General features: G+C 42.0%; 1 protein-coding gene across 2 annotated transcripts in view; it reads left to right on the top strand.

Annotated features, from left to right (window-relative positions):
* Positions 1–1377: 1377 nt before the first annotated feature.
* Positions 1378–16914, top strand: part of NCOA2 (nuclear receptor coactivator 2) — a 196106-nt gene continuing 180569 nt past the window's right edge. The window contains exons 1-2 of one of the 2 annotated variants that reach the window (XM_061994944.1): positions 1378–1487; positions 12412–12491. The gene's annotated coding sequence lies outside the window, so the exon portion shown is untranslated. The remainder of the gene's footprint in view (positions 1488–12411; positions 12492–16914) is intronic. The other variant, XM_061994945.1, reaches the window with a different exon arrangement.

The following is a 16914-nucleotide window of genomic DNA, read 5'->3' as shown; positions in this document are numbered from 1 at the left end:
TCTCCAGCTGTTGCATGTCCACTTGTCTCCTGGAGATGACAAAAGCATTTCACCTGAAACTGTGGCATTTAATATAGGTAAGTTCTCTGGTTAATTTAGCATCAAAGCTCTAACTGGGCATACATGAACTACAATCCCTCCAGTTCCATTTCCTACTGGAAGCAAATTCACATAAATTTCTGATGGTTATCCCTCCTATAATTGAGATTTTTCTCCAGAAGAGGAAAATATTAGAAGTTTTCAGGGACTTGGTTGCAAATAATGTTTTAACATGGGGAGCATAGTGGGAAAGACCATTTTCCTTTAATTTGTTTGGACAAACAACTGAACTATTTTTGCCCCATGAAAGGAAAAAGCTTTAAAAAATGGAATCAGATATATTAGTATGGAAAATTGTATGCAGTACAGTAGGGCAAATGCAACCGTATGAAAAACAAGACTTATGATCAAAAAAGTATTTGACAAGCCTAATTGCATGCAGAGTTAGCCATAGCACCAGTAACAATGTATAATTTCTGGATAGGTGCAGTAAAACTCAGAGCTGCACACCCATGTGAGAAAATGTCAAAAATAACAATTGTTACTGTGTCTAAGAGTACAGCTCTCCATTACGTGAGAACGTAAGTCTTTTAAGATAGGACTGCTTCTTGAACTAAAGGGCAATGTTTAACAATCACTCTCCAGCCCTTAATAATTTTTAACTCGGGTATTCACTCTGCCAACCCAGGAAAAGCTTGCATCTTCATTCCCTCATTCCTGTGAGCAAGATACAGTTGATGCTGTGTATTTGTGACACGATTTTCAGCATGTTTCCTTTCTTCTTTTCTTTTTTTTCGGGAGCAAAGAAAGGAAATAAGACAGTTCCTCTCGCCTCCCTGTTGTCTGTGAATATGGGCTGCTCGCTCCGATCCCACTTGAGAGGGACGTTTTTCCGAGGGCGAACAGCAAAGGGCCACCCTTAAAAGCTCGCCTTCGGAGGACGAAAGACTTTTTTTTTTCCCCCTTCCTTTCCTCCCTTCCCCTTTTTCCGTCGTGTGGGTGCCGCGGAGGCGGCTCCCGGGAGCGCCGCGCAGGGCTGCGAGCGAGCGGGGCGGCTGCCATTGTCCCTGCGGGCGGGGAGCGGGGTAGCCCCGCGCTCCGGCATCAGCCCGGAGCGGCGGCGACCCGAACCTGGGCCCCGCCGCTCTGCCGCCCTCCCGGCCCGGCCTCCCCCCGCCCCAGCCCACGGCACGGCCGCTGCTGCCGTGCCCGGGGGCAGGGGGGAGTGACTTGTGCCTCCCCCCGCCTCCTCCCCGTCCAGCCCTCCGCTGGGTAGAAGGGGAGGAGGAGGGCGAGTGGTGGGAGGGTCTCCATTGAAATAAACAAGCAGGCAGTTATTAAAACGGGAACATGGCGGCCGCAGTCCCGGCTTCAGCTTCATCTTACAAAGCGAAGGTCAGCGCCGGCGGCAGCCGCGGCGGCAGCGGCGAGAGACGGCACTGACCCCGGTAACGGCTCTCACACGCCCCCTCGGCCCCGGCGTGGCGGGGGGGTGTGCCCGAGCCCCCCGCGCCTCCCCGGCCGCCTTGTGTAATGCCGGGGGGACGCCCGGGGCCGCGCCGGTGCGCGGAAGGGCGGTGTTGGCGGGCGGCACCGCGGCCAGGCGAGGCGGCTTCCCCCGCGCCGGCGGCGGGGGGAAGCGGGGCGGGGACGGCGGTCCCCTCCGTGGGGAACCACAAGGGGAGCTGGGGGGTGGGGGTCTGAAGGGCCGCCCGTCGTTGGGGCATCGTGCTCGCCCCCTCGGGGCTCTGCGTGAGGGGCGCGGGTTTACTTCCCTGGGACGTCCGTTTCGGCGGAGGGAGGAGGTGTGGGGGGGAAGCGGCACCCCCACCCTGCCAGGCCGAGGGGGTTGGTTTCCTGCGCCCAGGCCAGGCGGAGGTCGGGTGCTGCCTCTCCGCGCCCCTGGCCGGGGGAGAAAGTCCGGGGACGCGAGGTGTGCTGCGGTACTGATCTGGAGGGCAGGGGGCTGTCCTGCCCTGCTCGTGTTGGGGGAGGATGGGGCGACTGGCGTGCGGAGGGCAATTTTCAAAGGATTGTTCAGGACATTTTTTTTCCCCCTCGCCCCTCAGCTCACACCGACAAGGAAACTTGAGGGAGGGTCTCTCTCCGTTGACAAAAGGGTGATTTGGGAAGCAGGGCGGTGTTCACCCCCTCCCCTTTCCCGGCTGACAACGGCTTGGTGCGCAAGGGTGGGGGCTGCTCCGTTTTTCCTCCGTGGGGCCGAGGCGGCCGCCTCCTTCCCCGCGCCGGGCAGGGGCCGCGGCGCCCTGTATCTTCTTCCCTACGCACTTCGCCAGGGCCAGGGTGCTCCGTCGCCGCTCCGCGCCCGCAGGAGACGCGTGGGGAAGGCGGGGGCAAAGCGGGCAACTTCTCTAACTTTCTGCGCGGGGGCTGCGCCTGCGTGTGCGCGCCGCGCAGAGCCGGGTCGGAGCGCGGGGGCGAGCGGCGGGGCGCCGCAGCCGCGCAGGCAGGCCGCGGCGGAACAGCTGCGTGCGAGCGCAGCCCCGGGGCGCCCGGCCGCCGCCGCCTCCCCGCTGCCCGGGGAGGGGTGGGGGCCCGGCCGCCGCAGTGCCGTGTGTCTGCGTGTGTGTGCGCGGGGCGGGGAGGGGAGAGAAGAGGGAAGGGAGGATGGCAGCCGGCTGGGCGCGGGGCTGGGGTCCCTGGGCGGGTGCCGCTGACGGGGCGGGCGTCGCCGCTCGCTCCCGCTTTCCTACCGCGGGCGGCGGCCGCGGGGCTGCGCGCAAGGCGGCGGTGGCGCGTGCGGGCGGACGGCCCCGCGGCCGCCTCCGCCGGGAGTGGGCCGCCACGCGTGGGGGAGCGGGGGAGGGGTGGAGAGATGTCCGCCTCCGTGGAGGCGCCCCGGCTCAACCGCGCCCCGGCTCCACGGGGGGCGGTGTGTGCGCCGCTGGCTCCGCGGGGACTGCGCTGCCGCCGCGCTCCTCGCCGGCTCCTGGGCGAGGTGTAACTGGAGCCTCGTCCCTCTCCCTCACTGCCCCTCGTTCCTTCGCCTCCGCCTGGGCCTGAGCGTTTCGTCCCCCCCCGCCAGCCCGGGAATCACATGCTGTTTCCAGAAACGGGCGTTCAGGCCCGGGAGTTTGTCTGCAGGAAACCTGCCCGAGAGCTCGGCAAAAAAAGACTGGGGGTGAAGAAAGGGACAGGGGAAAAGCAGGAAGGTCACTGGTAGTAGTTATTGAGAAATAACAATATTTAAATCTTAGTTTACGTTAGCCTTACATACTTCAGTCCGAAAATTGCATATGCAGGAGCCCACAGTCTAAACAGACTTGTAATTCAGCTAGGAAGGAGTCCCCTTGTTAAAGGAGAAAAGCCTGCTCGTTCAGTACTAATCAATTTGGTTTTTTATGTATCTTCCTTTTTTTCTTCCACAGTAGTAGGAAGCAGGTGAATTGGCTTCAGAACTGAACTGGTAATGTTTTAAAGGTATATAAGTATAGTTTGAGCTAAGCGTTGTAGTATCTGGCTATGACAGTTACAGCAGAGCTCTGTTGTTTAAAGGCTGCCAGTCTTTTTACTTAAGGCAGTTTTTGTGTTGATTTCATGGGTTGGGTTGATATTTTTTTGTGTTTGTGTTCTTAGTTTGATGCCTTGGTGGGAAAAGGCAGTCATTTGGTTTTTATGCCTTTGGTTTTTTATGTACTTAACTACAAAATCAACTCTAGCTAGTTAATTTCAAGGCTCCTTACAACCTGGTAGCAGTGCTGGGTCACCTGGTGAGCTCCTCTCATGGGGATGTCCTCTGGGAGTGCCTAAAGGCAGGGAGCTGCTACTCCACCTCAGTCTTAGATGCTCTCAGAGAAATGACAACATTGCACACCATCATGAATGTCATACCAAAACTATTCTTGCCCAAAGTGGGACTCTTGTTTGCTTACGAGCAGCTGTGGATGGAAACTGCTCTTTTATCGCAGTTGGTGTAGGTTCTGCACCTCCTACGTACTTTTCAGGACATTCACTTGAGGACATCAGTGATGGTGTCACAAATAGGATAGACCAGACTTGTGTGTACTTGCAGGTACACACTTGCATGTATGGAGATAAATATAGACACTCATGCATTTGTGTCCCTTATTGTGGCATTTGTGATCCAGCTACGTGGGGACTGGAACATGGGAATCTGTTCTTGTGTGTCACATGAGATAACGAAAAATGTAAATTACCCATAAGTGGTTAATTCTTAAGTTTATTAGAAGTGCTGTGATGGACTTCATGTTTGTAGCCAGTCTTGATCATCTACAGTCTTGAAGAAAATACTTTGTCATGGACTGAACCCTCAGAAATATTGAGAGCAGCTTTCTAAAGCAGGGTCATTTTTTTAACATCACGTAAATACTTGAAGAATCACATCATTTTTAATGTGTTTGTATTTTGTTTTGGTGAGCATTTATGCAATAAAGGCTTGATAAACGTGGTGTAGTTTTTAGGGTTTTTTTCCAGACACCGTGCTCTGAATTTCACATCAAACCTGCATGTTTCTCAACTTTGTACTTTCTCATTCTTATGGTCTTTACTAGGGAGGGGATCCATGTATGATGTGTGTTGTCCATATCTCTGTGCTGTCTGAAGACACTGCTTTACTAGATGTGTAAAACTTGTGTTCCTTGATGTGAGTCCTGGTGGTGTCAGTGCTAAATTTAAAACTCAAGACATTTATTGCTATTAAAATTGATACTTTTGGAATAAGGCCGCTCAGTGTAACTTGTTAAATTGGAGCCACATTACTTGGCAGAGAAAATGAAGATTGTTTCTGGTGGAAAAATTAGAAAATACTAGGGATTTACTCACATATACTGTACTGTTTTGCATTAAACTGGAGCTCTGAAGGCAAAGTTAATGATTTAAGAATAATGTTTATGTTTTCATAATCATTTAGGATGTAGCTTGCTCATTAGAAGGCTGAACGGCTCTGTTTAAAGAGACATGTAAGCTGTCTGTAGTGTTGACATTACCAACTTTCCCTCTAACCTCAAAAAAACCCAGTAAGAGCCAGCCCATCTGCAGGGAGCCCAGGTTTTTTGCAGCAGGAAGAACAAAGTCAGTGAGCGAGCCAGCTGCTGCTACAGTGCCTACTGTCTTCTGCTTCTTGCCTTTGTTGCTGATGTCACTGTCTCATTGGCAAAATCTGGACTTCTGCACTCAGCTGGAGTTTCTCTAGAACCTGACACCAGAATTATGAGGTCCAAGCCTTGAGGATGCTGTCAGTTCATTTAAAAGAAAAAGCCAAACTAAAGACTGGTACCAAATTCAAGTGTAAACGTAACTCAACTCTCTTTGTCTGCTGAGCGCTATTAGTTTTGTGCATTGGAGGCAGGGAATGCTAAATGAAAACTGCTCTTTCCACATTTTCTTTCCACTTCGTTTATTTTCTTGTGCTTGTTATGGTTAGCCTCTCTAAACAATGCCGTTCATATGCAAGTAGGTATAAAGTATTTAACAAATTCCATGCATTTTGTCAGTGTTCTTGCTGGCATTAAAATGCTCAGTATTCTTTTACTTCCATGTTTGTCTTCAGAGGTCAGAGGTTAAATATGTTGTAGTATATAGTCTTCTGCATGAACACGACATTTAAGAGCAGAGTAACGATATTTACTTCATGAAGGCGTATTACAGCATCCGTTTGTCCACCCATTTTCTACTATTAGTTAATTAGGTACAGACGATTACTCTGGCAGGATCCCTTATTTTTATTTTTAAGTGAGGTGAAGTGCATTGTGCTACTTTTTTTTTTTTTTTTTTTAAGTTGTTAAAACATTCTCATGCTGCTGGTGGCAGATAATGACAAATTCTTCAATGTAATGCTTGGGAGCAAAGGAGGCAGAGAGGGAGAAACAGGAGGGAGGGGGGAAAACCCTCCTGAGCATATGGAGACATCCAGAAAAAGATGTGCATCGTCAGCTGTGATTCCATTGTGTGCTTGCAGACAGGATCCGAGCTCTTCTCTTGGGAATTTAAACCTTACAGAAGTATTCTTTGACTTTTACCCGTCAGGACAAGCGAGCTTAGATAACATACATTTCATGTATTTATTATAATATTTTGATAATATTTTAAGATTTTAGGGAATAAATACAGTTGCCAGGACTCCTGCTCTGTGTTGGAATAACATTTTGAACAGACATACATATTTGTGAAATGGCAACTTGGAGCAGTAATGATAATTACATCAGTGGTTACATATTACTAAGGCGTCTTACCAGTGCTACCCTTAGCAGTTTGTCAGCAGTATTTACGTTATGCAAACACTCCCTGTTTTTAATGATTCAGTAGCTTAGCCTTTTCAAAACATACCAAGAAGGGACACAAGAAAAATGACAGCATCTATAGTTTAATCAATTTAGGACACAATTAAAAATGAAGTAAAAAGCAAAACACCCTCCCAAAACCAGGGAATTTTTTTAAACAGTTTTGAAACAAAGCTATTTTGTCACCGTGAGTATGCAGAAACAGTATTTACATGATGAAAATAAAATAAGTGGAAGAAATTACTTCTATTCAGTCCTGTGTTTGCCTCTTACCTAGAACAGTGTTTCCCAAGCATTTGGCATACTTCTGCTGATTTTTATACAATCATTTTGAGTTGATGAATAGTTTGAAAAATAATCTTGAACGTGATGGATGTATACTGCATTCCATTTTGTTGCTGTTTATGATTTGTCAGTCTTGTTCTATGGAAATTGCATGTTATTCAAGTCAAAGACTAATGGAAATTTCACTGAAGAGTTTTATGGAAATAAATAGACACAATTCCTATGGAAAGTGTATGGTCACTGGATTGCTTGGCATTTTGAAGTTTGAAATTAGTTCATTAATTTAAATGTCTGAAGCTATACAACAACATATTAACAATACACACTTTTTTTTTCTCTTCTGCAGCTGCATCATTGTACCATTCCAAGTCTTGCATTTCCTTAAATGGCTTCTGTAACAATCTCCCATTAATATAGTTACTGGCAGATATTCTTGCTTTGCTCTCATTTTAGCAGTTATAACTGATAGTAAATCTCAGTCTTTCTGAGAGCATGCTCCCATTACCTAGATATTCAGAAGCCTCCTTGTAATGTGCATTTGCTTTTCACAGCTGAGATGTAGTGCCCTCTGTAAAGCCTAATTACATTTTTCTGTTTGTTTTTAAACTTCAAGAAATTACTTGCTGTTTGGAAAGGATAACTTGTATTTCACTAAAATACTCCATGTTATATGGAAACAATGTATTAATGAAGGGACAGAGAGTATAGGTGACAAATTAATTAAAATATCTACCAAATGTGTTAATTTATCTCTAAATTTTAGGTGTTATGGATTGCATGAGCTTCTAGGTGAAGGAGGGCATGTGTGTGTTTCGATCCTGGGACGTAGTGAGAACATATATCTGATGCAGTGATGACTGAGAGTTGCTATTTTGATGCTTTTTTAGTGAGCTATGTAAGAACATATTGTTGCTCTCTGGTAGGATTTATAGTCGGCGTATCACAATTGGCTGCTTTATAGGCTGCCTCAGTGGAAAAGTCTGGGATTGAAGAATGAGCATGGAAAGTGAAATAACATTTTACTTGTTAGGTCAGAATTATTATGGAATTTTACTCCTCCTCTGCCCATGCTGTAATTCATCTGTGTGTGAATGGATTTACTTTTTCATTGCTGCCAGTATTGATCTCTAATGAGCCTTGCCCATGGATTTTGAAGAAAACAGTACAATTAAAAACAATACAGTAAGTCACCTACTTATACCTCACAGATTATGTAGGAGGTACTAAATTGCATTTAAAAAGAAAACTTTGTGAGGATGGAGGAAAGTCTGCCTATGAGTAAATTTGATAGTATATACTGACACTTTTATTATAGGTATTTGTATGAACTTAGAAATTCATTGTATGCCTATGTGATGGAATATTTTTTTTTAAAAAAACAGCCAGCCAGAAACCTAAGGCCATATGTTTTAATACTTGTGCAAGTGAGAGTTCAGATTTCCGCACTGTAGAGTGGGTGATTACTTTTCTTCATACTTCTTCCACCATGCTTTGAGTTCACAAGGAAACTCTTCAGTTCTTATTCTTTACTATTTCAAAATTATGTCAGGACTTGCTGACCAACTGCTGAGGTTATTTCCAGAAAGAAATGTGATTATTGTCAACTAATTTCACTTGCTACCCTTATACAAATTTGTACCTTGGTCTCCAGAGATATGAGCAGTATCTTCCTTCTGTTCTATTAATTTCCTAAAATAGATTCTTTGTGAAGGAAGATTATGAGTGTGTACAGATAAATATTTATTTTATCAATTTTAATTATATTCTGAAGGAGAAAAGCTCTTCAAGTCTAAACCTTTGTGAATCTATTTTTAAAAAAAATACAATGAGAAATGTACTAATTTGTTGAAAGTGTGCAGAATACTTGACTTAATCTTAAAAGTTAACCTGTTGATACTTGCTATAAAATGTAGCTCTAATAACGTAGTTTACACCTTTTTTTTTTTAAAGTGCTTGCCAATTTGTGTTGGCATTTACAGTCTAAACATACTTTTCCTTATTTTATGTGCATGTTTTGGGTTTTTTTAAGAATCGTGACTTTGATACAAAGATACTGACATTTTAAGCAAGGCCTCATACTATTTTCTTGCTACAATTATGTGTGAAATTAGTCTTGACTACACAACAGCGAGATCATTTGTGGTGCATCTTCTCAATCTAAGAATGAAGGAAACGGAAGGCTGTATGTGCACATTCACTTGCACACTGTAGAGAATGGAAGTATGTCTGAAAATGGTAGTCATTTATTCCCTCTTATCTGAACTGTAATTTATAGAGATGATGTTCAGTATTTTGTTCACAACTTGTTTTTATGAGGTGAGGAGGTAACACATTTTGGCTACCTGGAATCATAGAATGGTAGCGGTTGGAAAGGACCTTTAGAGATCATCTAGTCCAACCCCTCTGCAGAAGCAGGTCCACCTAGATCGCATAGGAATGTATCCAGGTGGGTCTTGAAGATCTCCTACGAAGGAGGCTCCACAACCCCTCTGGGTAGCCTGTTCCAATGCTCCATTACCCTCACAGTAAAATAGTTTAATCTTATATTTAAATGTCCCTTTGCACTGGAAATGACTGTACATGAATGGAAAACAAAGATGTAAAGGGCTGTGAAGTCGGGGGAAGATGTTTTATTCTGGGCTGTATCAATTGCTTTTAGTTGTTATTTGACCTTTAAATGGTTTTCTTTTACTCCTTATGGGATGGAGGATTGAATGGTGGTGTTGGAAAATAGTAAATGTGGAGAATGATGGCTTTTGGTGTATTCCATTTTTATATTGTAATCCATGCTGATAATTTATGTATTGTTTGATGCAGAGGCCAATCTTTCATGTAGATCCTTGCCCTTCACCATTTATGACATTGTGTTACTGAGAAAGCTGGCTTTATGCAAGTGTGGTTTCTCTTTGAGTTTAGAGTGGAATCCCAAGAACCCCCTGATTCCTGTGGGAACTTGTGTGGGTACGAGCATTGCCTTTTGCAAAGTTGTCTCTCCTTCATTTCAAGCTTAAAAAAGGGGTTGAAAAAAAAGCTTGAAAACCGATAGATAATTTCATTATTCATCACTTTTCTTCACTGACAGTCTAGTTTCAGTTAGAGGAATAAATCTGGAATATACCAGATTATACATCTATTCAGGTACATAAGCTTGTCAGTAGTTGCTGTGTAATTCAAGGGTTATAGCTGGAAAGAGAGATCTCATTAGTAGTATTTTGGAGGTAGTGCTTCTCCTTTGAAACTGTAATATATTTAATAATAATACTGTTTGAAAATGCCAATGTTTTATGAATAGAACAAATTAAAATTGGCAAACCTTTTTATTTCCGCTGTTGCCCTGTGGGCCACAGCATAATGGTCAGGTGCCATGTTACTCATACAGACTCTCTGAGCTGCTGTACTGGAGGCCATGTAGATCAGGAGGTGGAACCCAAAGATAAATCAGCAGTACAAAAATACCAGTAGACAGTCACACTTGTTATCAAGAAACAAAATGGTAGTAGAGTAGTAAGGATGAGGAGGGCTCAGTTGCCACTTATGGTCCCAAGCAAAGCAAGACAAGACTACTCAATTTGGAGAAGAAAACAGAAATTATAGTCCACCATCAACCAAACCCATAAAACCCCAAAACTGTAACAAACAGAAAACACCACAGAGTAATAGAGTGATGAAGAGCACAACCCCCACCTGTCTCCTCTTCCTGGGCTCAGAGAGCCCTGATCCTGCAGTCTTTATCTCCACTCTCTGAACAGCTTGGGGGACAAGGAATATGAGTTTCAGTCAGTCTATTCGTGATGGCTCCTGCTGTTTGTCTCTCAAGGCAGGCAGACTCCTCACTGGTTCTCCTTGCTCCAGCACCTGGTCCCTCACACACCCAGCAGCCCTGCACAGGCCACTCTGACCTGTGTTCATCCAGAGGCCTGCAGTTTGTCTCTACCTCCTGTGTGGGTCTGCTCTGCAGCCTGCAGGCTCTCCAGCACAGCCTGTGCCACGGCTGCCTCTTCACACAGTCTCCCGCCCATCCGGATGTACTCACACAGAGCTGTTGGTGGCTCTCAGTCCTGCCATTGCCCTCCATGGATTGCAAGGGCACAGTTTGTGTTCTCGTATGAGTTGCAGAGGGGTCAACAGCCTTTTCTGACTGTGGGGTCTCTGTGGTCACCTCCATCTTGTACCACCGGCTCAGATTTCCCTTCTTAAATGATGATGGCAGAGGTATCAGATTGGCCCAGCCAGGCTGAAGGTGGGTCCGCCTTGGAGCTGGGGAATGTTTTGAGAACTGCTTACAGGGACCAGCGCTGCAGCCCCCTCACTCTGTTAGCAAGCAAAAAGCCAGCTCTATATGAACCCAAGACATTCTGTCAGTGAGAATCCACTTGAAGTCCCATGTTTGTTATCTGTAGGCCTGTGTGCCTTTTGGGCATTCCAGGGAAAATAATCATAGAATCATAGAATGGTAGGGGTTGGAAAGGACCTTTAGAGATCATCTAGCCCAACCCCTCTGCAGAAGCAGGTCCACCTAGATCAGGTTGCATAGGACCAGGTGGGTCTTGAAGAGACTCCACAACCCCTCTGGGCAGCCTGTTCCACTGCTCCGTCACCCTCACAGTGGAATAGCTTTTTCTTATATTTAAATGTCCCTTTGCACTGGAAATGACTGTACGTGAATGGAAAACAAAGATGTAAAGGGCTGTGAAGTCAGGGGAAGAACTTTTTGTGTTCCAGCTTCATCTCATTACCCCTTGTCCTGTTGCTATCCACTATAGAAAACAGGGATGTCCCAACCTCCTGACACTCACCCTTTAGATATTTATAAATGTTACTAAGACGACCCCTCAATCTCCTTCCCTTCCTTTCTAATGTAGTCTTATCTTCTGTGTATGCATTTTATGTAAGAATACTTCTCTGTTAGTGGCTTTGAACAACCCGTTGCTGTGGTGGTATCCTGCCTGTGATGGAAACTTAAGCAGAGTCTGTGTGAAGATTTCTATGAGATGGTAGAAAAAATGAAGTTGTTTCTAAATTCCATTTCTCTTGAGGCATAATTAGTATGGGTTGTTTTCCTCATTGAAGAATATTGTAATGCATCTTTAATTTTCTTTATGTTCTTTTTATTTGTCAGAATGAGAAGGTAGAAAACTCCTTTGATAGTTTGCTTACATACATTTTACAATTTGACCTGCAATTAGAAATGCAGGTATAATATTTGTGTGGGTAGTGGCATGTTCTTCTTCCCTCAAGAAATGTGTGTTGCTGTGCAATCTGTCCTCTGCTCTACTGGACTCTTAAGCTATATACTAATGAAGAGCTTTCTGTTCATTTTGTCCACTGATACTTGACACTGGGGTCAGAAATACTGTAGATGGAGATTCAGAAGAGAAACATGCTTCCCAATGTACAACTTTTAGTAATGGTTGACAGACATTTTATAAGAATGTCAGTTTCTCCTTTTAGAGATTTGAAACTAATGTGTTATAAAGTCAATCAGCCAAGCAGTCAACCAAAAAAGGAACCAGCCACTTTCACAGAGAGTTCCCACAGATTACTTTGTAATAATAAGGGCTGTGTACTGTGTAAGTTAATGTAAACATCTTAGTTGCTATCACTATGAATTTGCAGCAGGTAGAAAGGAAGCGGTGTGCCTGGTGTGATTATGCAACTAGAAGGGGATTGTAGTTATGTCTGGAAAAGCAGATAATGCTCTGCAAAGTTTGTTGCCCTCATTGTGTTATGCTTAAAACTGGATGTGCTAAGCATTGTATTTTTTGATATGCCTGTCTCCAAAAAAAAGACTAACATTTTTCTCTCTTTTTTTTTTTTTTTTCCCTAGCATGCTTGAGATGTATCTGAGCAGTGAGGCCCCCAACACACACAGCCCATAGAAATTGTTGCCTGCCTCACTGAGTCTTGGTGAGTTATCTATATCCTACTGTGTTTACAGTTTTGTTTTCTTCACTGGGGAATTCAGTGTGAGATGTCTGAAATTGATTGTGTGGATGCAGCAGAACAAGCCTTGGTTTAAAGTAATGTATGTTATTTTACAGTGACTTAAAATATGAACATTTTAGAAAGTTTCAAGACTAATGCCCAGACTGGTTATGGAAACAGAGAACTTGCTTTAGTGCCAGGAACAGGAATGACTCTGCTGAGAAACGCTGAAGGGATCAACACATGATATTCTTTCACTTTAAGTTTGGTATTTTATACTGTAACTAAGGAACTGACATTTTTCAAATGTGCTGATTATGGTCTACCTTATGGCAAAGGTTGAGTATGGAATAATACATGCTTTTCCATCCAACTATCTGCACTAATAAATTACTTAAATTGAGGGTTGAAATTGGTATAATGAAGCTGATGACTTAAACTGCTTGTTGCTCAAGAATTACTGTCTGATGACTCCATCAGGCAGTGCTGTGTCTGTTTAACTCCACGCACAAGAAGGGATAATACCACTGAGAAGTAGGAAAAGGGACCCCTGTGGGTTGTTTAAATGCAGACTAATAATAGTTTGTAGTGCAGTGAAAGAAAGCAGAGTATAAATGCTGTGGTTTTACTTTAGGTACGTTTAGTATATCAATATACTCACTTGGTATAAATCTTTTACAAATATGCATTTGAGTTTTTATGCAAGAAACTTTTCAGGGTACTCATGAATAAATGTGGTCTTTTAACACATAGAGTAACTTATTAAGGTCACAAATAAGTATTTTTGAGGCTTGCATACTAAATAGAGGTGGAAGATGAGCCTGATGAAAAGATTTTTAGTTGCTGAAAAGATTTTTATTTGCTTGGGGGATAACTATAAAATGCCAACCATTTATGGGTAGAATTATGTATGTCCACATCAAGTATAATTTCCTCTTTTGTTAATTATGTTGAGCAATTTTTTCAAACTTAACAGTGCTTTTCTTTAGACTTACTGAATTTTCTAGCATCAGTGAATGAAAACAGATTAAGATGCTTTCTATTGCTTCTGTTTTGTTGTTTTTTTTTTTTTCTCGTACTTTTTCCGTTGGCTGCTCTGATAAAACACTTTGTAGTTCATTGTGTTCAATGAAGTTTATAATACTGGTTAATAGTTTGTTTATATATTATATTAACTTGAAAATGCTCAGTCACATATTACTTACACTTATTACTTAAAATATATTATTTATTTACACTACTTATCTGGACTGCGTAATGATCTCAATAATGTGCTTGTGCAGGTCTTCTCAATAATAAACTGCTTTTGCGATCATTTAAGCAGATTGTTTTTATAAAATGAAGTAGTAAGAATATCTTTTTTTTTTTTTTCCTAGTGAATAAGACTCATAATAGAGTTAGATATGTGAATCAAGAGAAAAATGTCACTGGCAAAATTGTCCAAAGAGAATGTGAAATTTTGTTGTCACATTGGTAGTATGCGTTCAGTTGTCTCAATTGTAAGTTTTCTATTAAATGAATACATTAGGTAAATAGTGAAAAAGGTAAATATTAAAATAAAAAGCAATTTGCATAATAGTTACCTTTTTCCTAATTAATATATGTCAGGGAAAAAAACCCCAAACCTTTGTCCTGCTTAGTGTTGCTACATTTTGCACCAAAATTATAAATGTGGTTGTTACCATGCCAGAAAGTAATCTAGTACTGTTAACAGATACTGAATAAAATATAGTTGCTGTGCTTGGAAAGTTAAATATTTGTGTCTTATTAAAAGTTTTGATCACTTATTTGCTATGAAATCTGTGGTGATGATGACAGGGAGGATGAAAATGCTGTAAAAAATGGATATCCTGAAAGGGATTTAGAAGGCAAGAATGAAGTAGAGAGGTAGCTGTCCACTCAAAATATCCTTTTGCTCTGAAGCATGTAGTTATCTATATGTATGTGACACAGCTCAGCAAAAGTAGGCTTTGTAAGACAAGGAATAGTTTCAAATTTTGGTTTCTTTGAATACTTGGAAATTCTTCCATTGAATTCTAAATGCGTCAAGAGTTTCAGTCCTATTGTTCAACATACTCAGATGTTCGACTTCTCCATCATAAGGTCAGAGAGCTGTAGCTGTTTTAACCAGTACACCTATCTGAAGTTATACTGAAATTATAGAGTGTCTGAAGGATGTATCAGTTTGAGATTCATTTAAGAAATCTTGGCCTTGACTCTTGACTGGAGTTGCTTGTGGAATAGATGTTGAGTTTGACTGTGTGTTCTAAGACTGTACCACCACTGTGACTGACGTTGTGTGCATTTAGCCCTTCTGCTGCTGTAATAAGTTTTTTGTAAAGTGAAACTACTGCTTAACGCTTACTGTATCTGTTTTTGTATGATAGAATGGATAAAAATGTGAGTCTTAGACTGGCTTTAGAATATGTGTTTATGAACTAGTAAGAAATAATGGAAATGACAGAATTTATGGCTACTCCCTTGGAACGCTGGTGTCTGGGATGGTGGGAAATAGTTACTGCATGCCACGAAAAAGCCCTGCAATTAAAGATAGTGAGAAGTTTAGACTTTAGTTTCAAAAAAAAAACCCAAACAAAACAACAAAACAGATAAAAATGCTGACTTCAGCTCTCAGTCTAAAATTTTTCTCTCAAAACATTTGGTTTTTCTTTTTTTTTTTTTTTTTCCCCAAGAAATAGTTTGCTTTGCAAGGAATGTTTCTCAGCAAAAAACCCTGCAGATTAGAGAAATCTGTTTTCTGTCACTCTAGATCTAGAGAGTCTGTTTCAATCTAACTTTGTAGTGATTGCATTGGCGTTTGTGTTGTAGTTAGTGTCAAGTGTGATAGATTGAAAATATTTGTTTGTCTGTTCGTTCTGAGTTATAGTACTCCTTATTGTTGTTTACAGCAGTAGTAGATAAAGAAAATTCTGACAGAGACCTCATTTTTGACTGTGTCCTCCTAATACATGTGTGTGTAAAGGGAGCGCTGTTAGAAAAAAAAAAAGTGCAATACTGAAAACAGAGCACCTTATATTGAAATGAGTTTTAAGAGCCTTTGGTATTAGTTCAAGGATGCAAGTGAGGAACCAAGTATCAACTCTGAGTAAGAGAGAGCTCATTTCTATCAGCATGCAAAGCTGGGCTGAGATGGTGCCTACCTAGAGCTCTGGAGTCAGAGTGCTTTGATTCACTTAGGAGTTGTGTTTCTGAAATACTTGAAATAAAATACAGGTATAGATAATCTTTACTGGTTCAGGTCTTATTGGCAGAGAGATCTGTGAATGATATTTAATCTATGTTGAATCGGTTTATGATAAATAAAGGAAACGTGTTCCATTCTTGGACTTTGACATTGAGAATTTGTGTTTTGCATGAAATATGATCAAATTTTTATGTTTTCAGTCACTCTCATTCAGTAGCGACATTAGTTAATATGAATTGCCTATAAAGATGCCTATGAAAGTGGATGCTTGATTACAGCAAATTTAATGCAATCAGCTTTAAAATGATACTCCTAATCTGAGAGTGAAGTTCTGTGTGGGTGGTACAATGAGAACAGAAGTGTTGAGAAATGAGCAGCTATTAAAATTTATACAGTTGCACCCCACAGATGTTTTTTTTTTTAATCCCCTAAAATCTGAAATGGAAGCTTATAGAAATCCTGAGGTTTTATTTTGTAGAAGGGCTGCCATGGACGCAAATGTAATATAATCCATTCCTTTTAAACTAGATGAAAATTGATAGTATTGTAGAGAGAAATCTCATCAGGCTTGCAACTAGCAAAACTAGATTTGTTAGAAATGAAAGCAGTTTTAGAAAACTTTCATAGTTTTTGAGGCCACAGCATTTAAATTTATTATAAATCAGATGTAAATAATTCTTAAATGTGTAAGACTCATTAATTATTGTGAATGGATTTAAATGGAGTGCTCTGTTGGTGAACCGAACTGATGGAACCAAAATTTGAATATACCCAGGTCTGTTGAAAACACTGTAATTCAATTGATTGAAGCTTGCCTTTTGTATGTAGCTATATCCTGGAAGATTATTTTTAACATTTCAGTTTCAATGAGATAAATAAAACATATTTAGGAAATGAGATTGCTAACTTGATTTTTACTCATTTCTTAAATATTGGTTTTTGACTTAGTAATGGGCTTTGCTAAGATCTTGTCATTTCTTACCTTGATAGGAGCCTTTTTATATGGCCAAAGGTATAGTATATATGCATTTGCAGAAGAAATAGCTGTCATTATCATCCCTGGAAAATCAATATATATTTTAAATATAGATTGATAACATTGTGCTGCCAGTATTGGAGCCTGGGAATTCTAGAGGGGTCAAGAACAGGACAACTGAGCACTTGCATCATCAAAGAAGACGAGATGCATTTGCTGGGGCA

Source organism: Colius striatus, chromosome 4 (genome assembly GCF_028858725.1).
Source record: "Colius striatus isolate bColStr4 chromosome 4, bColStr4.1.hap1, whole genome shotgun sequence".
In the NCBI taxonomy this organism is placed as follows: domain Eukaryota; kingdom Metazoa; phylum Chordata; class Aves; order Coliiformes; family Coliidae; genus Colius; species Colius striatus.
This window is presented reverse-complemented; position numbering and strand designations above follow the sequence as displayed.